The sequence below is a fragment of the Dendropsophus ebraccatus genome, unplaced genomic scaffold (genome assembly GCF_027789765.1).
Source record: "Dendropsophus ebraccatus isolate aDenEbr1 unplaced genomic scaffold, aDenEbr1.pat pat_scaffold_530_ctg1, whole genome shotgun sequence".
NCBI lineage: Eukaryota > Metazoa > Chordata > Amphibia > Anura > Hylidae > Dendropsophus > Dendropsophus ebraccatus.
In genome coordinates this window covers 70,225-90,821 of record NW_027210131.1, presented here as the reverse complement: position 1 = coordinate 90,821, position 20,597 = coordinate 70,225, and the positions used below count along the sequence as shown (strand labels likewise).

At 43.7% G+C, this 20,597-nt stretch overlaps 23 non-coding genes across 23 annotated transcripts; all 23 read right to left on the bottom strand.

Annotated features, from left to right (window-relative positions):
- Positions 1–2,396: 2,396 nt before the first annotated feature.
- Positions 2,397–2,471, bottom strand: TRNAV-UAC (transfer RNA valine (anticodon UAC)). The gene has a single exon. It is a non-coding gene; the product is annotated as a tRNA-Val (tRNA).
- A 422-nt stretch (positions 2,472–2,893) lies between these two features.
- Positions 2,894–2,966, bottom strand: TRNAV-UAC (transfer RNA valine (anticodon UAC)). Its single transcript has one exon. It is a non-coding gene; the product is annotated as a tRNA-Val (tRNA).
- A 1,909-nt stretch (positions 2,967–4,875) lies between these two features.
- TRNAV-UAC (transfer RNA valine (anticodon UAC)) lies at positions 4,876–4,948 on the bottom strand. The gene has a single exon. It is a non-coding gene; the product is annotated as a tRNA-Val (tRNA).
- Positions 4,949–5,371: 423 nt separating this feature from the next.
- Positions 5,372–5,444, bottom strand: TRNAV-UAC (transfer RNA valine (anticodon UAC)). The gene has a single exon. It is a non-coding gene; the product is annotated as a tRNA-Val (tRNA).
- Positions 5,445–5,866: 422 nt separating this feature from the next.
- Positions 5,867–5,939, bottom strand: TRNAV-UAC (transfer RNA valine (anticodon UAC)). Its single transcript has one exon. It is a non-coding gene; the product is annotated as a tRNA-Val (tRNA).
- A 421-nt stretch (positions 5,940–6,360) lies between these two features.
- Positions 6,361–6,433, bottom strand: TRNAV-UAC (transfer RNA valine (anticodon UAC)). Its single transcript has one exon. It is a non-coding gene; the product is annotated as a tRNA-Val (tRNA).
- Positions 6,434–7,348: 915 nt separating this feature from the next.
- TRNAV-UAC (transfer RNA valine (anticodon UAC)) lies at positions 7,349–7,421 on the bottom strand. The gene has a single exon. It is a non-coding gene; the product is annotated as a tRNA-Val (tRNA).
- Positions 7,422–7,843: 422 nt separating this feature from the next.
- On the bottom strand, positions 7,844–7,916 carry TRNAV-UAC (transfer RNA valine (anticodon UAC)). The gene has a single exon. It is a non-coding gene; the product is annotated as a tRNA-Val (tRNA).
- A 422-nt stretch (positions 7,917–8,338) lies between these two features.
- On the bottom strand, positions 8,339–8,411 carry TRNAV-UAC (transfer RNA valine (anticodon UAC)). Its single transcript has one exon. It is a non-coding gene; the product is annotated as a tRNA-Val (tRNA).
- A 423-nt stretch (positions 8,412–8,834) lies between these two features.
- TRNAV-UAC (transfer RNA valine (anticodon UAC)) lies at positions 8,835–8,907 on the bottom strand. The gene has a single exon. It is a non-coding gene; the product is annotated as a tRNA-Val (tRNA).
- Positions 8,908–9,329: 422 nt separating this feature from the next.
- Positions 9,330–9,402, bottom strand: TRNAV-UAC (transfer RNA valine (anticodon UAC)). The gene has a single exon. It is a non-coding gene; the product is annotated as a tRNA-Val (tRNA).
- A 1,412-nt stretch (positions 9,403–10,814) lies between these two features.
- TRNAV-UAC (transfer RNA valine (anticodon UAC)) lies at positions 10,815–10,887 on the bottom strand. Its single transcript has one exon. It is a non-coding gene; the product is annotated as a tRNA-Val (tRNA).
- A 422-nt stretch (positions 10,888–11,309) lies between these two features.
- Positions 11,310–11,382, bottom strand: TRNAV-UAC (transfer RNA valine (anticodon UAC)). The gene has a single exon. It is a non-coding gene; the product is annotated as a tRNA-Val (tRNA).
- A 421-nt stretch (positions 11,383–11,803) lies between these two features.
- Positions 11,804–11,876, bottom strand: TRNAV-UAC (transfer RNA valine (anticodon UAC)). The gene has a single exon. It is a non-coding gene; the product is annotated as a tRNA-Val (tRNA).
- A 917-nt stretch (positions 11,877–12,793) lies between these two features.
- TRNAV-UAC (transfer RNA valine (anticodon UAC)) lies at positions 12,794–12,866 on the bottom strand. Its single transcript has one exon. It is a non-coding gene; the product is annotated as a tRNA-Val (tRNA).
- A 422-nt stretch (positions 12,867–13,288) lies between these two features.
- TRNAV-UAC (transfer RNA valine (anticodon UAC)) lies at positions 13,289–13,361 on the bottom strand. Its single transcript has one exon. It is a non-coding gene; the product is annotated as a tRNA-Val (tRNA).
- A 915-nt stretch (positions 13,362–14,276) lies between these two features.
- On the bottom strand, positions 14,277–14,349 carry TRNAV-UAC (transfer RNA valine (anticodon UAC)). Its single transcript has one exon. It is a non-coding gene; the product is annotated as a tRNA-Val (tRNA).
- Positions 14,350–14,771: 422 nt separating this feature from the next.
- Positions 14,772–14,844, bottom strand: TRNAV-UAC (transfer RNA valine (anticodon UAC)). Its single transcript has one exon. It is a non-coding gene; the product is annotated as a tRNA-Val (tRNA).
- Positions 14,845–15,761: 917 nt separating this feature from the next.
- Positions 15,762–15,835, bottom strand: TRNAV-UAC (transfer RNA valine (anticodon UAC)). The gene has a single exon. It is a non-coding gene; the product is annotated as a tRNA-Val (tRNA).
- Positions 15,836–17,245: 1,410 nt separating this feature from the next.
- Positions 17,246–17,318, bottom strand: TRNAV-UAC (transfer RNA valine (anticodon UAC)). The gene has a single exon. It is a non-coding gene; the product is annotated as a tRNA-Val (tRNA).
- Positions 17,319–17,740: 422 nt separating this feature from the next.
- On the bottom strand, positions 17,741–17,813 carry TRNAV-UAC (transfer RNA valine (anticodon UAC)). The gene has a single exon. It is a non-coding gene; the product is annotated as a tRNA-Val (tRNA).
- A 1,411-nt stretch (positions 17,814–19,224) lies between these two features.
- On the bottom strand, positions 19,225–19,297 carry TRNAV-UAC (transfer RNA valine (anticodon UAC)). The gene has a single exon. It is a non-coding gene; the product is annotated as a tRNA-Val (tRNA).
- A 422-nt stretch (positions 19,298–19,719) lies between these two features.
- On the bottom strand, positions 19,720–19,792 carry TRNAV-UAC (transfer RNA valine (anticodon UAC)). The gene has a single exon. It is a non-coding gene; the product is annotated as a tRNA-Val (tRNA).
- Positions 19,793–20,597: the final 805 nt, after the last annotated feature.

Here is a 20,597-nt window from a genome sequence, read left to right as displayed (position 1 = left end):
CCGTCCCTGCGGCTCGCAAGATGGAGCCCGAAGAGGAGGAAGAGCTGCTGCCTGCACAGCGCGGATTAGGTGAGTAGGATGTTTGTTTTTTTAGGGGCACCTCTGGGGGCATTATTCGTTCGAGGGGGGGCACCTCTGGGGGCATTATTAGTGTATGGGGGGCACCTCTGGGGGCATTATTAGCATATGGGTGCACCTCTGGGGGCATTATTAGCATATGGGGGCATTATTAGTTCATGGGGGGCACCTCTGGGGGCATTATTAGTATATGGGGGCACCTCTGGGGCATTATTAGTATATGGGGGCACCTCTGGGGGCATTATTAGTATATGGGGGCAACTCTAGGGGCATTATTAGCTCATGGGGGCACCTCTGGAGGCATTATATCTCATGGGGGGCACCACTGGGGGCATTATTAGTGAATGGGGGCACCTCTGGGGGCATTATTAGTATATGGGGGCACCTCTGGGGGCATTATTAGTATATGGGGCACCTCTGGGGGCATTATTAGTATATGGGGGGCACCTCTGGGGGCATTATTAGTGTATGGGGGCACCTCTGGGGGCATTATTAGTGTATGGGGCACCTCTGGGGGCATTATTAGTGTATGGGGGCAACTCTGGGGGCATTATTAGTTCATGGGGGCACCTCTGGGGGCATTATTAGTGTATGGGGGCACCTCTGGGGGCATTAATTAGTATATGGGGGCACCTCCGGGGGCATTATTAGTATATGGGGGCAACCTCTGGGGGCATTATTAGTATATGGGGGCACCTCTGGGGGCATTATTAGTGTATGGGGGCACCTCTGGGGGCATTATTAGTGTATGGTGGGCACCTCTGGGGGCATTATTAGTGTATGGGGGCACCTCTGGGGGCATTATTAGTTAATGGGGGCACCTCTGGGGGCATTATTAGTATATGGGGGCACCTCTGGGGGCATTATTAGTATATAGGGGCACCTCTGGGGGCATTATTAGTGTATGGGGGCACCTCTGGGGGCATTATTAGTATATGGGGGCACCTCTGGGGGCATTATTAGTATATGGGGGGCACCTCTGGGGGCATTATTAGTATATGGGGGCACCTCTGGGGGCATTATTAGTTCTTGGGGGGCACCTCTGGGGGCATTATTAGGTATATGGGGGCACCTCTGGGGGCATTATTAGTATATGGGGGCACCCTCTGGAGGCATTATTAGTATATGGGGGGCACCTCTGGGGGCATTATTAGTTCTTGGGGGGCACCTCTGGGGGCATTATTATTATATGGGGGCACCTCTGGGGGCATTATTAGTATATGGGGGCACCTCTGGGGGCATTATTAGTTCATGGGGGGCACCTCTGGGGGCATTATTAGTTCTTGAGGGGCACCTCTGGGGGCATTATTAGTATATGGGGGGCACCTCTGGGGGCATTATTAGTATATGGGGCACCTCTGGGGGGCATTATTAGTGTATGGGGGCACCTCTGGGGCATTATTAGTGTATGGGGCACCTCTGGGGGCATTATTAGTGTATGGGGGCACCTCTGGGGGCATTATTAGTATATGGGGGCACCTCTGGGGGCATTATTAGTATATGGGGGCACCTCTGGGGGCATTATTATTGGTGAACATATACAAATCAAACAGCCCCCCAGACCCTCGAAATTCAATAACCCCAAACGGGGCATTGCCTAGTACTCAACAGCATTCTGAATACAGGGGAACCCCTACCCCACTCTTGTATGTTGTAGTCTCCATCATAATGAGCCCCGCTGGGCTTGTAGACACGCTATAAATTGTACGTTGCAGGGGTGAATATAACGCACTGCATACAGAGCACAAGAGACGGCTATACAAGTAAGTGTCTGTATGGGGACATTTACATTGCACCTTGTTCACATTTAGTTTCTACAATTTTATAACTGTATAACAGAGGTTACATTTTAAGCCACTGGGGAAAATGGGGAATATGAGCTAGTTCTCTAGAATTGATCGGAATCAAATTATACCTCCCAGCAAGGCGTGGGGCGAACACACTATTTTTTTTTTTATTAATGTGGGGGGGCCCAGACACTTTGGTTGTATGGGGCCCCGAAATTCCTGATGGCGGCCCTGATGATGGTCACTACACTATGATTAAGACCATGAAGAACCATCCATGAGAGGAGCACTACCGATCAGCAACAACTAGAGGTCTGAGATTTGGGGGTACGGCTGGGACCTTTCACACTCAAGGTGGGGGTAATACCCTTCCATTAAAAAAGCCAAGACGAGAGTGCATCAGAAAGCCACAGATGAATCACATGGATTTTCTTCCTGTGCTGACTATGGCCTTTCAATATTTTTATCTTGCTTGTAATCTTGGGCTTTATTTTATGGTTAAAGTAACCTCTTTCAAAAACATTCTTCCTATGGTTTCACTGGGGATTGAACCCAGGACCTTCTGCGTGTAAAGCAGACGTGATGACCACTACACTATGAAACACCTGAAAATCCACTGCCAGTTCACATGGTCCAATCGGGTTTCTGTTACATTTAAACTCTTTGAAAAAGTTTAAAGTTTATTGGTTTCACTTAGGATTAAGCCCAGGACTGTCTGCATGTAAACCAGACATGATGGTCACTACACTATGATTAAGACCATGAAGAACCATCCATGAGAGGAGCACTACCGATCAGCAACAACTAGAGGTCTGAGATTTGGGGGCACGGCTGGGACCTTTAACACTCAAGGTGGGGGTAATACCCTTCCATCAAAAAGCCAAGACGAGAGTGCATCAGAAAGCCACAGATGCATCACGTGGATTTTCTTCCTGTGCTGACTATGGCCTTGCAATATTTTTATCTTGCTTGCAATCTTGGGCTTTATTTTATGGTTAAAGTAACCTCTTTCAAAAACATTCTTCCTATGGTTTCACTGGGGATTGAACCCAGGACCTTCTGAGTGTAAAGCAGACGTGATCACCACTACACTATGAAACCCCTTAAATCGTGCTGCCAGTTAACATGGTCCATCGGGTTCTGTTACATTTAAACTCTTTGAAAAAGTTTAAAGTTTATGGTTTCAATTAGGATTAAGCCCAGGACTGTCTGCATGTAAACCAGACATGATGGTCACTACACTATGATTAAGACCATGAAGAACCATCCATGAGAGGAGCACTACCGATCAGCAACAACTAGAGGTCTGAGATTTGGGGGTACGGCTGGGACCTTTCACACTCAAGGTTGGGGTAATACCCTTCCATTAAAAAGCCAAGACGAGAGTGCATCAGAAAGCCACAGATGCATCACATGGATTTTCTTCCTGTGCTGACTATGGCCTTGCAATATTTTTTATCTTGCTTGTAATCTTGGGCTTTATTTTATGGTTAAAGTAACCTCTTTCAAAAACATTCTTCCTAGGTTTCACTGGGGATTGAACCCAGGACCTTCTGCGTGTAAAGCAGACGTGATGACCACTACACTATGCACTCCCTGAAAATACACTGCCAGTTCACATGGTCCAATCGGGTTCTGTTACATTTAAACTCTTTGAAAAAGTTTAAAGTTTATGGTTTCACTTAGGATTAAGCCCAGGACTGTCTGCATGTAAACCAGACATGATGGTCACTACACTATGATTAAGACCATGAAGAACCATCCATGAGAGGAGCACTACCGATCAGCAACAACTAGAGGTCTGAGATTTGGGGGCACGGCTGGGACCTTTCACACTCAAGGTGGGGGTAATACCCTTCCATTAAAAAGCCAAGACGAGAGTGCATCAGAAAGCCACAGATGCATCACATGGATTTTCTTCCTGTGCTGACTATGGCCTTGCAATATTTTTATCTTGCTTGTAATCTTGGGCTTTATTTTATGGTTAAAGTAACCTCTTTCAAAAACATACTTCCTATGGTTTCACTGGAGATTGAACCCAGGACCTTCTGCGTGTAAAGCAGACATGATGACCACTACACTATGAAACCCCTGAAAATACACTGCCAGTTCACCATGGTCCAATCGGGTTCTGTTACATTTAAACTCTTTGAAAAAGTTTAAAGTTTATGGTTTCACTTAGGATTAGGCCCAGGACTGTCTGCATGTAAACCAGACATGATGGTCACTACACTATGATTAAGACCATGAAGAACCATCCATGAGAGGAGCACTACCGATCAGCAACAACTAGAGGTCTGAGATTTGGGGGTACGGCTGGGACCTTTCACACTCAAGGTGGGGGTAATACCCTTCCATTAAAAAGCCAAGACGAGAGTGCATCAGAAAGCCACAGATGCATCACATGGATTTTCTTCCTGTGCTGACTATGGCCTTTCAATATTTTTATCTTGCTTGTAATCTTGGGCTTTATTTTATGGTTAAAGTAACCTCTTTCAAAAACATTCTTCCTATGGTTTCACTGGGGATTGAACCCAGGACCTTCTGCGTGTAAAGCAGACGTGATTGACCACTACACTATGAAACACCTGAAAATCCACTGCCAGTTCACATGGTCCAATCGGGTTCTGTTAAACTTTAAACTTTTTCAAAGAGTTTAAAGTTTATGGTTTCACTTAGGATTAAGCCCAGGACTGTCTGCATGTAAACCAGACATGATGGTCACTACACTATGATTAAGACCATGAAGAACCATCCATGAGAGGAGCACTACCGATCAGCAACAACTAGAGGTCTGAGATTTGGGGGCACGGCTGGGACCTTTCACACTCAAGGTGGGGGTAATACCCTTCCATCAAAAAGCCAAGACGAGAGTGCATCAGAAAGCCACAGATGCATCACGTGGATTTTCTTCCTGTGCTGACTATGGCCTTGCAATATTTTTATCTTGCTTGCAATCTTGGGCTTTATTTTATGGTTAAAGTAACCTCTTTCAAAAACATTCTTCCTATGGTTTCACTGGGGATTGAACCCAGGACCTTCTGCGTGTAAAGCAGACGTGATGACCACTACACTATGAAACCCCTGAAAATCCACTGCCAGTTCACATGGTCCAATCGGGTTCTGTTACATTTAAACTCTTTGAAAAAGTTTAAAGTTTATGGTTTCACTTAGGATTAAGCCCAGGACTGTCTGCATGTAAACCAGACATGATGGTCACTACACTATGATTAAGACCATGAAGAACCATCCATGAGAGGAGCACTACCGATCAGCAACAACTAGAGGTCTGAGATTTGGGTGCACGGCTGGGACCTCTCAGCACTCAAGGCGGGGGTAATACCCTTCCATCAAAAGCCAAGACGAGAGTGCATCAGAAAGCCACAGATGCATCACAGTGGATTTTCTTCCTGTGCTGACTATGGCCTTGCAATATTTTTATCTTGCTTGTAATCTTGGGCTTTATTTTATGGTTAAAGTAACCTCTTTCAAAAACATTCTTCCTATGGTTTCACTGGGGATTGAACCCAGGACCTTCTGCGTGTAAAGCAGACGTGATGACCACTACACTATGAAACCCCTGAAATACACGTGCTGCAGTTCACATGGTCCAATCGGGTTCTGTTACATTTAAACTCTTTGAAAAAGTTTAAAGTTTATGGTTTCACTTAGGATTAAGCCCAGGACTGTCTGCATGTAACCAGACATGATGGTCACTACACTATGATTAAGACCATGAAGAACCATCCATGAGAGGAGCACTACCGATCAGCAACAACTAGAGGTCTGAGATTTGGGGGCACGGCTGGGACCTTTCAACTCAAGGTGGGGGTAATACCCTTCCATCAAAAAGCCAAGACGAGAGTGCATCAGAAAGCCACAGATGCATCACGTGGATTTTCTTCCTGTGCTGACTATGGCCTTGCAATATTTTTATCTTGCTTGTAATCTTGGGCTTTATTTTATGGTTAAAGTAACCTCTTTCAAAAACATTCTTCCTATGGTTTCACTGGGGATTGAACCCAGGACCTTCTGCGTGTAAAGCAGACGTGATGACCACTACACTATGAAACCCTGAAAATCACTGCCAGTTCACATGGTCCAATCGGGTTCTGTTACATTTAAACTCTTTGAAAAAGTTTAAAGTTTATGGTTTCACTTAGGATTAAGCCCAGGACTGTCTGCATGTAAACCAGACATGATGGTCAGTACACTATGATTAAGACCATGAAGAACCATCCATGAGAGGAGCACTACCGATCAGCAACAACTAGAGGTCTGAGATTTGGGGGCACGGCTGGGACCTCTTCAGACTCAAGGTGGGGGTAATACCCTTCCATTAAAAAGCCAAGACGAGAGTGCATCAGAAAGCCACAGATGCATCACGTGGATTTTCTTCCTGTGCTGACTATGGCCTTGCAATATTTTTATCTTGCTTGTAATCTTGGGCTTTATTTTATGGTTAAAGTAACCTCTTTCAAAAACATTCTTCCTATGGTTTCACTGGGGATTGAACCCAGGACCTTCTGCGTGTAAAGCAGACGTGATGACCACTACACTATGAAACCCCTGAAATACACTGCCAGTTCACATGGTCCAATCGGGTTCTGTTACATTTAAACTCTTTGAAAAAGTTTAAAGTTTATGGTTTCACTTAGGATTAAGCCCAGGACTGTCTGCATGTAAACCAGACATGATGGTCACTACACTATGATTAAGACCATGAAGAACCATCCATGAGAGGAGCACTACCGATCAGCAACAACTAGAGGTCTGAGATTTGGGGGCACGGCTGGGACCTTTCACACTCAAGGTGGGGGTACTACCCTTCCATCAAAAAGCCAAGACGAGAGTGCATCAGAAAGCCACAGATGCATCACAGTGGATTTTCTTCCTGTGCTGACTATGGCCTTGCAATATTTTTATCTTGCTTGTAATCTTGGGCTTTATTTTATGGTTAAAGTAACCTCTTTCAAAAACATTCTTCCTATGGTTTCACTGGGATTGAACCCAGGACCTTCTGCGTGTAAAGCAGACGTGATGACCACTACACTATGAAACCCCTGAAACTCACTGCCAGTTCACATGGTCCAATCGGGTTCTGTTACATTTAAACTCTTTGAAAAAGTTTAAAGTTTATGGTTTCACTTAGGATTAAGCCCAGGACTGTCTGCATGTAAACCAGACATGATGGTCACTACACTATGATTAAGACCATGAAGAACCATCCATGAGAGGAGCACTACCGATCAGCAACAACTAGAGGTCTGAGATTTGGGTGCACGGCTGGGACCTCTCAGACTCAAGGCTGGGGGTAATACCCTTCCATCAAAAAGCCAAGACGAGAGTGCATCAGAAAGCCACAGATGCATCACGTGGATTTCTTCCTGTGCTGACTATGGCCTTGCAATATTTTTATCTTGCTTGCAATCTTGGGCTTTATTTTATGGTTAAAGTAACCTCTTTCAAAAACATTCTTCCTATGGTTTCACTGGGGATTGAACCCAGGACCTTCTGCGTGTAAAGCAGACATGATGACCACTACACTATGAAACCCCTGAACATACACTGCCAGTTCACATGGTCCAATCGGGTTCTGTTACATTTAAACTCTTTGAAAAAGTTTAAAGTTTATGGTTTCACTTAGGATTAAGCCCAGGACTGTCTGCATGTAAACCAGACATGATGGTCACTACACTATGATTAAGACCATGAAGAACCATCCATGAGAGGAGCACTACCGATCAGCAACAACTAGAGGTCTGAGATTTGGGTGCACGGCTGGGACCTCTCAGACTCAATGGGGGGTAATACCCTTCCATTAAAAAGCCAAGACGAGAGTGCATCAGAAAGCCACAGATGCATCAAGTGGATTTTCGTCCTGTGCTGACTATGGCCTTGCAATATTTTTATCTTGCTTGTAATCTTGGGCTTTATTTTATGGTTAAAGTAACCTCTTTCAAAAACATTTCTTCCTATGGTTTCACTGGGGATTGAACCCAGGACCTTCTGCGTGTAAAGCAGACGTGATGACCACTACACTATGAAACCCCTGAAAACGTGCTGCCAGTTCACATGGTCCAATCGGGTTCTGTTACATTTAAACTCTTTGAAAAAGTTTAAAGTTTATGGTTTCACTTAGGATTAAGCCCAGGACTATCTGCATGTAAACCAGACATGATGGTCACTACACTATGATTAAGACCATGAAGAACCATCCATGAGAGGAGCACTACCGATCAGCAACAAGTAGAGGTCTGAGATTTGGGGGCACGGCTGGGACCTTTCACACTCAAGGTGGGGGTAATACCCTTCCATCAAAAAGCCAAGACGAGAGTGCATCAGAAAGCCACAGATGCATCACATGGATTTTCTTCCTGTGCTGACTATGGCCTTGCAATATTTTTATCTTGCTTGTAATCTTGGGCTTTATTTTATGGTTAAAGTATCCTCTTTCAAAAACTTTCATCCAATGGTTTCACTGGGGATTGAACCCAGGACCTTCTACATGTAAAGCAGACGTGATGACCACTACACTATGAAACCCTGAAAATCCACTGCCAGTACACATGGTCCAATCGGGTTCTGTTACATTTAAACTCTTTGAAAAAGTTTAAAGTTTATGGTTTCACTTAGGATTAAGCCCAGGACTGTCTGCATGTAAACCAGACATGATGGTCACGTACACTATGATTAAGACCATGAAGAACCATCCATGAGAGGAGCACTACCGATCAGCAACAACTAGAGGTCTGAGATTTGGGGGCACGGCTGGGACCTTTCAAACTCAAGGTGGGGGTAATACCCTTCCATCAAAAAGCCAAGACGAGAGTGCATCAGAAAGCCACAGATGCATCACGTGGATTTTCTTCCTGTGCTGACTATGGCCTTGCAATATTTTTTATCTTGCTTGCAATCTTGGGCTTTATTTTATGGTTAAAGTAACCTCTTTCAAAAACATTCTTCCTATGGTTTCACTGGGGATTGAACCCAGGACCTTCTGCGTGTAAAGCAGACGTGATGACCACTACACTATGAAACCCCTGAAAATACACTGCCAGTTCACATGGTCCAATTGGGTTCTGTTACATTTAAACTCTTTGAAAAAGTTTAAAGTTTATGGTTTCACTTAGGATTAAGCCCAGGACTGTCTGCATGTAAACCAGACATGATGGTCAGTACACTATGATTAAGACCATGAAGAACCATCCATGAGAGGAGCACTACCGATCAGCAACAACTAGAGGTCTGAGATTTGGGTGCACGGCTGGGACCTCTCAGACTCAAGGCGGGGGTAATACCCTTCCATCAAAAAGCCAAGACGAGAGTGCATCAGAAAGCCACAGCTGCATCAAGTGGATTTTCGTCCTGTGCTGACTATGGCCTTGCAATATTTTTATCTTGCTTGTAATCTTGGGCTTTATTTTATGGTTCAAGTAACCTCTTTCAAAAACATTCTTCCTATGGTTTCACTGGAGATTGAACCCAGGACCTTCTGCGTGTAAAGCAGACGTGATGACCACTACACTATGAAACCTCTGAAAACGTGCTGCCAGTTCACATGGTCGAATCGGGTTCTGTTACATTTAAACTCTTTGAAAAAGTTTAAAGTTTATGGTTTCACTTAGGATTAAGCCCAGGACTGTCTGCATGTAAACCAGACATGATGGTCACTACACTATGATTAAGACCATGAAGAACCATCCATGAGAGGAGCACTACCGATCAGCAACAACTAGAGGTCTGAGATTTGGGGGCACGGCTGGGACCTTTCACACTCAAGGTGGGGGTAATACCCTTCCATTAAAAAGCCAAGACGAGAGTGCATCAGAAAGCCACAGATGCATCACATGGATTTTCTTCCTGTGCTGACTATGGCCTTGCAATATTTTTATCTTGCTTGTAATCTTGGGCTTTATTTTATGGTTAAAGTAACCTCTTTCAAAAACATTCTTCCTACGGTTTCCCTGGGGATTGAACCAAGGACCTTCTACATGTAAAGCAGACGTGATGACCACTACACTATGAAACCCCTTAAAACGTGCTGCCAGTTCACATGGTCCAATCGGGTTCTGTTACATTTAAACTCTTTGAAAAAGTTTAAAGTTTATGGTTTCACTTAGGATTAAGCCCAGGACTGTCTGCATGTAAACCAGACATGATGGTCAGTACACTATGATTAAGACCATGAAGAACCATCCATGAGAGGAGCACTACCGATCAGCAACAACTAGAGGTCTGAGATTTGGGTGCACGGCTGGGACCTCTCAGACTCAAGGCGGGGGTAATACCCTTCCATTAAAAAGCCAAGACGAGAGTGCATCAGAAAGCCACAGATGCATCACGTGGATTTTCTTCCTGTGCTGACTATGGCCTTGCAATATTTTTATCTTGCTTGTAATCTTGGGCTTTATTTTATGGTTAAAGTAACCTCTTTCAAAAACATTCTTCCTATGGTTTCACTGGAGATTGAACCCAGGACCTTCTGCGTGTAAAGCAGACATGATGACCACTACACTATGAAACCCCTGAAAATACACTGCCAGTTCACATGGTCCAATTGGGTTCTGTTACATTTTAACTCTTTGAAAAAGTTTAAAGTTTATGGTTTCACTTAGGATTAAGCCCAGGACTGTCTGCATGTAAACCAGACATGATGGTCAGTACACTATGATTAAGACCATGAAGAACCATCCATGAGAGGAGCACTACCGATCAGCAACAACTAGAGGTCTGAGATTTGGGTGCACGGCTGGGACCTCTCAGACTCAAGGCGGGGGTAATACCCTTCCATCAAAAAGCCAAGACGAGAGTGCATCAGAAAGCCACAGCTGCATCAAGTGGATTTTCGTCCTGTGCTGACTATGGCCTTGCAATATTTTTATCTTGCTTGTAATCTTGGGCTTTATTTTATGGTTAAAGTAACCTCTTTCAAAAACATTCTTCCTATGGTTTCACTGGGGATTGAACCCAGGACCTTCTGCGTGTAAAGCAGACGTGATGACCACTACACTATGAAACCCCTGAAAACGTGCTGCCAGTTCACATGGTCCAATCGGGTTCTGTTACATTTAAACTCTTTGAAAAAGTTTAAAGTTTATGGTTTCACTTAGGATTAAGCCCAGGACTATCTGCATGTAAACCAGACATGATGGTCACTACACTATGATTAAGACCATGAAGAACCATCCATGAGAGGAGCACTACCGATCAGCAACAACTAGAGGTCTGAGATTTGGGGGCACGGCTGGGACCTTTCACACTCAAGGTGGGGGTAATACCCTTCCATCAAAAAGCCAAGACGAGAGTGCATCAGAAAGCCACAGATGCATCACATGGATTTTCTTCCTGTGCTGACTATGGCCTTGCAATATTTTTATCTTGCTTGTAATCTTGGGCTTTATTTTATGGTTAAAGTATCCTCTTTCAAAAACTTTCATCCAATGGTTTCACTGGGGATTGAACCCAGGACCTTCTACATGTAAAGCAGACGTGATGACCACTACACTATGAAACCCCTGAAAACCCACTGCCAGTTCACATGGTCCAATCGGGTTCTGTTACATTTAAACTCTTTGAAAAAGTTTAAAGTTTATGGTTTCACTTAGGATTAAGCCCAGGACTGTCTGCATGTAAACCAGACATGATGGTCAGTACACTATGATTAAGACCATGAAGAACCATCCATGAGAGGAGCACTACCGATCAGCAACAACTAGAGGTCTGAGATTTGGGGCACGGCTGGGACCTTTCACACTCAAGGTGGGGGTAATACCCTTCCATCAAAAAGCCAAGACGAGAGTGCATCAGAAAGCCACAGATGCATCACGTGGATTTTCTTCCTGTGCTGACTATGGCCTTGCAATATTTTTATCTTGCTTGCAATCTTGGGCTTTATTTTATGGTTAAAGTAACCTCTTTCAAAAACATTCTTCCTATGGTTTCACTGGGGATTGAACCCAGGACCTTCTGCATGTAAAGCAGACGTGATGACCACTACACTATGAAACCCCTGAAAATACACTGCCAGTTCACATGGTCCAATCGGGTTCTGTTACATTTAAACTCTTTGAAAAAGTTTAAAGTTTATGGTTTCACTTAGGATTAAGCCCAGGACTGTCTGCATGTAAACCAGACATGATGGTCACTACACTATGATTAAGACCATGAAGAACCATCCATGAAAGGAGCACTACCGATCAGCAACAAGTAGAGGTCTGAGATTTGGGGGCACGGCTGGGACCTTTCACACTCAAGGTGGGGGTAATACCCTTCCATCAAAAAGCCAAGACGAGAGTGCATCAGAAAGCCACAGATGCATCACATGGATTTTCTTCCTGTGCTGACTATGGCCTTGCAATATTTTTATCTTGCTTGTAATCTTGGGCTTTATTTTATGGTTAAAGTAACCTCTTTCAAAAACTTTCATCCAATGGTTTCACTGGGGATTGAACACAGGACCTTCTACATGTAAAACAGACGTGATGACCACTACACTATGAAACCCCTGAAAATCCACTGCCAGTTCACATGGTCCAATCGGGTTCTGTTACATTTAAACTCTTTGAAAAAGTTTAAAGTTTATGGTTTCAGTTAGGATTAAGCCCAGGACTGTCTGCATGTAAACCAGACATGATGGTCAGTACACTATGATTAAGACCATGAAGAACCATCCATGAGAGGAGCACTACCGATCAGCAACAACTAGAGGTCTGAGATTTGGGTGCACGGCTGGGACCTCTCAGACTCAAGGCGGGGGTAATACCCTTCCATCAAAAAGCCAAGACGAGAGTGCATCAGAAAGCCACAGATGCATCACATGGATTTTCTTCCTGTGCTGACTATGGCCTTGCAATATTTTTATCTTGCTTGCAATCTTGGGCTTTATTTTATGGTTAAAGTAACCTCTTTCAAAAACATTCTTCCTATGGTTTCACTGGGGATTGAACCCAGGACCTTCTGCGTGTAAAGCAGACGTGATGACCACTACACTATGAAACCCCTGAAAACGTGCTGCCAGTTAACATGGTCCAATCGGGTTCTGTTACATTTAAAGTCTTTGAAAAAGTTTAAAGTTTATGGTTTAACTTAGGATTAAGCCCAGGACTGTCTGCATGTAAACCAGACATGATGGTCAGTACACTATGATTAAGACCATGAAGAACCATCCATGAGAGGAGCACTACCGATCAGCAACAACTAGAGGTCTGAGATTTGGGGGCACGGCTGGGACCTTTCAAACTCAAGGTGGGGGTAATACCCTTCCATCAAAAAGCCAAGACGAGAGTGCATCAGAAAGCCACAGATGCATCACGTGGATTTTCTTCCTGTGCTGACTATGGCCTTGCAATATTTTTATCTTGCTTGTAATCTTGGGCTTTATTTTATGGTTAAAGTAACCTCTTTCAAAAACATTCTTCCTATGGTTTCACTGGGGATTGAACCCAGGACCTTCTGCGTGTAAAGCAGACGTGATGACCACTACACTATGAAACCCCTGAAAATACACTGCCAGTTCACATGGTCCAATCGGGTTCTGTTACATTTAAACTCTTTGAAAAAGTTTAAAGTTTATGGTTTCACTTAGGATTAAGCCCAGGACTGTCTGCATGTAAACCAGACATGATGGTCACTACACTATGATTAAGACCATGAAGAACCATCCATGAGAGGAGCACTACCGATCAGCAACAACTAGAGGTCTGAGATTTGGGGGCACGGCTGGGACCTTTCACACTCAAGGTGGGGGTAATACCCTTCCATTAAAAAGCCAAGACGAGAGTGCATCAGAAAGCCACAGATGCATCACATGGATTTTCTTCCTGTGCTGACTATGGCCTTTCAATATTTTTATCTTCCTTGTAATCTTGGGCTTTATTTTATGGTTAAAGTAACCTCTTTCAAAAACATTCTTCCTATGGTTTCACTGGGGATTGAACCCAGGACCTTCTGCGTGTAAAGCAGACGTGATGTCCACTATACTATGAAACCCCTGAAAGTCCACTGCCAGTTCACATGGTCCAATCGGGTTCTGTTACATTTAAACTCTGAAAAAGTTTAAAGTTTATGGTTTCACTTAGGATTAAGCCCAGGACTGTCTGCATGTAAACCAGACATGATGGTCACTACACTATGATTAAGACCATGAAGAACCATCCATGAGAGGAGCACTACCGATCAGCAACAACTAGAGGTCTGAGATTTGGGGGCACGGCTGGGACCTTTCACACTCAAGGTGGGGGTAATACCCTTCCATTAAAAAGCCAAGACGAGAGTGCATCAGAAAGCCACAGATGCATCACATGGATTTTCTTCCTGTGCTGACTATGGCCTTGCAATATTTTTATCTTGCTTGTAATCTTTGGCTTTATTTTATGGTTAAAGTAACCTCTTTCAAAAACATTATTCCTATGGTTTCACTGGGGATTGAACCCAGGACCTTCTGCGTGTAAAGCAGACGTGATGACCACTACACTATGAAACCCCTGAAAATCCACTGCCAGTTCACATGGTCCAATCGGGTTCTGTTACATTTAAACTCTTTGAAAAAGTTTAAAGTTTATGGTTTCAGTTAGGATTAAGCCCAGGACTGTCTGCATGTAAACCAGACATGATGGTCAGTACACTATGATTAAGACCATGAAGAACCATCCATGAGAGGAGCACTACCGATCAGCAACAACTAGAGGTCTGAGATTTGGGTGCACGGCTGGGACCTCTCACACTCAAGGTGGGGGTAATACCCTTCCATCAAAAAGCCAAGACGAGAGTGCATCAGAAAGCCACAGATGCATCACATGGATTTTCTTCCTGTGCTGACTATGGCCTTGTAATATTTTTATCTTGCTTGTAATTTTGGGCTTTATTTTATGGTTAAAGTAACCTCTTTCAAAAACATTCTTCCTATGGTTTCACTGGGGATTGAACCCAGGACCTTCTGCGTGTAAAGCAGACGTGATGACCACTACACTATGAAACCCCTGAAAATCCACTGCCAGTTCACATGGTCCAATCGGGTTCTGTTCCATTTAAACTCTTTGAAAAAGTTTAAAGTTTATGGTTTCACTTAGGATTAAGCCCAGGACTGTCTGCATGTAAACCAGACATGATGGTCACTACACTATGATTAAGACCATGAAGAACCATCCATGAGAGGAGCACTACCGATCAGCAACAACTAGAGATCTGAGATTTGGGGGCACGGCTGGGACCTTTCACACTCAAGGTGGGGGTAATACCCTTCCATCAAAAAGCCAAGACGAGAGTGCATCAGAAAGCCACAGATGCATCACATGGATTTTCTTCCTGTGCTGACTATGGCCTTGCAATATTTTTATCTTGCTTGTAATCTTGGGCTTTATTTTATGGTTAAAGTAACCTCTTTCAAAAACATTCTTCCTACGGTTTCATTGGGGATTGAACCCAGGACCTTCTACATGTAAAGCAGACGTGATGACCACTACACTATGAAACCCCTTAAAACGTGCTGCCAGTTCACATGGTCCAATCGGGTTCTGTTACATTTAAACTCTCTGAAAAAGTTTAAAGTTTATGGTTTCACTTAGGATTAAGCCCAGGACTGTCTGCATGTAAACCAGACATGATGGTCACTACACTATGATTAAGACCATGAAGAACCATCCATGAGAGGAGCACTACCGATCAGCAACAACTAGAGGTCTGAGATTTGGGGGCACGGCTGGGACCTTTCACACTCAAGGTGGGGGTAATACCCTTCCATCAAAAAGCCAAGACGAGAGTGCATCAGAAAGCCACAGATGCATCACATGGATTTTCTTCCTGTGCTGACTATGGCCTTGCAATATTTTTATCTTGCTTGTAATCTTGGGCTTTATTTTATGGTTAAAGTATCCTCTTTCAAAAACTTTCATCCAATGGTTTCACTGGGGATTGAACCCAGGACCTTCTGCGTGTAAAGCAGACGTGATGACCACTACACTATGAAATCCCTGAAAATCCACTGCCAGTTCACATGGTCCAATCGGGTTCTGTTACATTTAAACTCTTTGAAAAAGTTTAAAGTTTATGGTTTCACTTAGGATTAAGCCCAGGACTGTCTGCATGTTACCAGACATGATGGTCACTACACTATGATTAAGACCATGAAGAACCATCCATGAGAGGAGCACTACCGATCAGCAACAACTAGAGGTCTGAGATTTGGGGGCACGGCTGGGACCTTTCACACTCAAGGTGGGGGTAATACCCTTCCATCAAAAAGCCAAGACGAGAGTGCATCAGAAAGCCACAGATGCATCACATGGATTTTCTTCCTGTGCTGACTATGGCCTTGCAATATTTTTATCTTGCTTGTAATCTTGGGCTTTATTTTATGGTTAAAGTATCCTCTTTCAAAAACGTTCATCCAACGGTTTCACTGGGGATTGAACGCAGGACCTTCTACATGTAAAGCAGACGTAATGACCACTACACTATGAAACCCCTGAAAATCCACTGCCAGTTCACATGGTCCAATCGGGTTCTGTTACATTTAAACTCTTTGAAAAAGTTTAAAGTTTATGGTTTCACTTAGGATTAAGCCCAGGACTGTCTGCATGTAAACCAGACATGATGGTCAGTACACTATGATTAAGACCATGAAGAACCATCCATGAGAGGAGCACTACCGATCAGCAACAACTAGAGGTCTGAGATTTGGGTGCACGGCTGGGACCTCTCAGACTCAAGGCGGGGGTAATACCCTTCCATCAAAAAGCCAAGACGAGAGTGCATCAGAAAGCCACAGATGCATCACGTGGATTTTCTTCCTGTGCTGACTATGGCCTTGCAATATTTTTATCTTGCTTGCAATCTTGGGCTTTATTTTATGGTTAAAGTAACCTCTTTCAAAAACATTCTTCCTATGGTTTCACTGAGGATTGAACCCAGGACCTTCTGCGTGTAAAGCAGACGTGATGATCACTACACTATGAAACCTCTGAAATCGTGCTGCCAGTTAACATGGTCCAATCGGGTTCTGTTACATTTAAAGTCTTTGAAAAAGTTTAAAGTTTATGGTTTCACTTAGGATTAAGCCCAGGACTGTCTGCATGTAAACCAGACATGATGGTCACTACACTATGATTAAGACCATGAAGAACCATTCATGAGAGGAGCACTACCGATCAGCAACAAGTAGAGGTCTGAGATTTGGGGGCACGGCTGGGACCTTTCACACTCAAGGTGGGGGTAATACCCTTCCATCAAAAAGCCAAGATGAGAGTGCATCAGAAAGCCACAGATGCATCACGTGGATTTTCTTCCTGTGCTGACTATGGCCTTGCAATATTTTTATCTTGCTTGCAATCTTGGGCTTTATTTTATGGTTAAAGTAACCTCTTTCAAAAACATTATTCCTATGGTTTCACTGGGGATTGAACCCAGGACCTTCTGCGTGTAAAGCAGACGTGATGACCACTACACTATGAAACCCCTGAAAATCCACTGCCAGTTCACATGGTCCAATCGGGTTCTGTTACATTTAAAGTCTTTGAAAAAGTTTAAAGTTTATGGTTTAACTTAGGATTAAGCCCAGGACTGTCTGCATGTAAACCAGACATGATGGTCACTACACTATGATTAAGACCATGAAGAACCATCCATGAGAGGAGCACTACCGATCAGCAACAACTAGAGGTCTGAGATTTGGGGGCACGGCTGGGACCTTTAACACTCAAGGTGGGGGTAATACCCTTCCATTAAAAAGCCAAGACGAGAGTGCATCAGAAAGCCACAGATGCATCACATGGATTTTCTTCCTGTGCTGACTATGGCCTTGCAATATTTTTATCTTGCTTGTAATCTTTGGCTTTATTTTATGGTTAAAGTAACCTCTTTCAAAAACATTCTTCCTATGGTTTCACTGGGGATTGAACCCAGGACCTTCTGCGTGTAAAGCAGACGTGATGACCACTACACTATGAAACCCCTGACAACGTGCTGCCAGTTCACATGGTCCAATCGGGTTCTGTTACATTTAAACTCTTTGAAAAAGTTTAAAGTTTATGGTTTAATTTAGGATTAAGCCCAGGACTGTCTGCATGTAAACCAGACATGATGGTCACTACACTATGATTAAGACCATGAAGAACCATCCATGAGAGGAGCACTACCGATCAGCAACAACTAGAGGTCTGAGATTTGGGGGCACGGCTGGGACCTTTCAAACTCAAGGTGGGGGTAATACCCTTCTATCAAAAAGCCAAGACGAGAGTGCATCAGAAAGCCACAGATGCATCACGTGGATTTTCTTCCTGTGCTTACTATGGCCTTGCAATATTTTTATCTTGCTTGTCATCTTAGGCTTTATTTTATGGTTAAAGTAACCTCTTTCAAAAACAATCTTCCTATGGTTTCACTGGGGATTGAATCCTGGACCTTCTGCGTGTAAAGCAGACGTGATGACCACTACACTATGAAACCCCTGAAAACGTGCTGCCAGTTCACATGGTCGAATCGGGTTCTGTTACATTAAAACTCTTTGAAAAAGTTTAAAGTTTATGGTTTCACTTAGGATTAAGCCCAGGACTGTCTGCATGTAAACCAGACATGATGGTCACTACACTATGATTAAGACCATGAAGAACCATCCATGAGAGGAGCACTACCGATCAGCAACAAGTAGAGGTCTGAGATTTGGGGGCACGGCTGGGACCTTTCACACTCAAGGTGGGGGTAATACCCTTCCATCAAAAAGCCAAGACGAGAGTGCATCAGAAAGCCACAGATGCATCACGTGGATTTTCTTCCTGTGCTTACTATGGCCTTGCAATATTTTTATCTTGCTTGTCATCTTGGGCTTTATTTTATGGTTAAAGTAACCTCTTTCAAAAACAATCTTCCTATGGTTTCACTGGGGATTGAACCCTGGACATTCTGCGTGTAAAGCAGACGTGATGACCACTACACTATGAAACCCCTGAAAACGTGCAGCCAGTTCACATGGTCGAATCGGGTTCTGTTACATTTAAACTCTTTGAAAAAGTTTAAAGTTTATGGTTTCACTTAGGATTAAGCCCAGGACTGTCTGCATGTAAACCAGACATGATGGTCACTACACTATGATTAAGACCATGAAGAACCATCCATGAGAGGAGCACTACCGATCAGCAACAACTAGAGGTCTGAGATTTGGGGCACGGCTGGGACCTTTCACACTCAAGGTGGGGGTAATACCCTTCCATCAAAAAGCCAAGACGAGAGTGCATCAGAAAGCCACAGATGCATCACGTGGATTTTCTTCCTGTGCTGACTATGGCCTTGCAATATTTTTATCTTGCTTGCAATCTTGGGCTTTATTTTTTGGTTAAAGTAACCTCTTTCAAAAACATTCTTCCTATGGTTTCACTGGGGATTGAACCCAGGACCTTCTGCACGTAAAGCAGACATGATGACCACTACACTATGAAACCCCTGAAAATACACTGCCAGTTCACATGGTCCAATCGGGTTCTGTTACATTTAAACTCTTTGAAAAAGTTTAAAGTTTATGGTTTCACTTAGGATTAAGCCCAGGACTGTCTGCATGTAAACCAGACATGATGGTCACTAAGCTATGATTAAGACCATGAAGAACCATCCATGAGAGGAGCACTACCGATCAGCAACAACTAGAGGTCTGAGATTTGGGGGCACGGCTGGGACCTTTCACACTCAAGGTGGGGGTAATACCCTTCCATCAAAAAGCCAAGACGAGAGTGCATCAGAAAGCCACAGATGCATCACATGGATTTTCTTCCTGTGCTGACTATGGCCTTGCAATATTTTTATCTTGCTTGTAATCTTTGGCTTTATTTTATGGTTAAAGTAACCTCTTTCAAAAACATTCTTCCTATGGTTTCACTGGGGATTGAACCCAGGACTTTCTGCGTGTAAAGCAGACGTGATGACCACTACACTATGAAACCCCTGAAAATCCACTGCCAGTTCACATGGTCGAATCGGGTTCTGTTACATTTAAACTCTTTGAAAAAGTTTAAAGTTTATGGTTTCACTTAGGATTAAGCCCAGGACTGTCTGCATGTAAACCAGACATGATGGTCACTACACTATGATTAAGACCATGAAGAACCATCCATGAGAGGAGCACTACCGATCAGCAACAACTAGAGGTCTGAGATTTGGGGGCACGGCTGGGACCTTTCAAACTCAAGGTGGGGGTAATACCCTTCCATCAAAAAGCCAAGACGAGAGTGCATCAGAAAGCCACAGATGCATCACGTGGATTTTCTTCCTGTGCTGACTATGGCCTTGCAATATTTTTATCTTGCTTGTAATCTTGGGCTTTATTTTATGGTTAAAGTAACCTCTTGCAAAAACATTCTTCCTATGGTTTCACTGGGGATTGAACCCAGGACCTTCTGCGTGTAAAGGAGATGTGATGACCACTACACTATGAAACCCCTGAAAATGTGCTGCCAGTTCACATGGTCGAATCGGGTTCTGTTACATTAAAACTCTTTGAAAAAGTTTAAAGTTTATGGTTTCACTTAGGATTAAGCCCAGGACTGTCTGCATGTAAACCAGACATGATGGTCACTACACTATGATTAAGACCATGAAGAACCATCCATGAGAGGAGCACTACCGATCAGCAACAAGTAGAGGTCTGAGATTTGGGGGCACGGCTGGGACCTTTCACACTCAAGGTGGGGGTAATACCCTTCCATCAAAAAGCCAAGACGAGAGTGCATCAGAAAGCCACAGATGCAT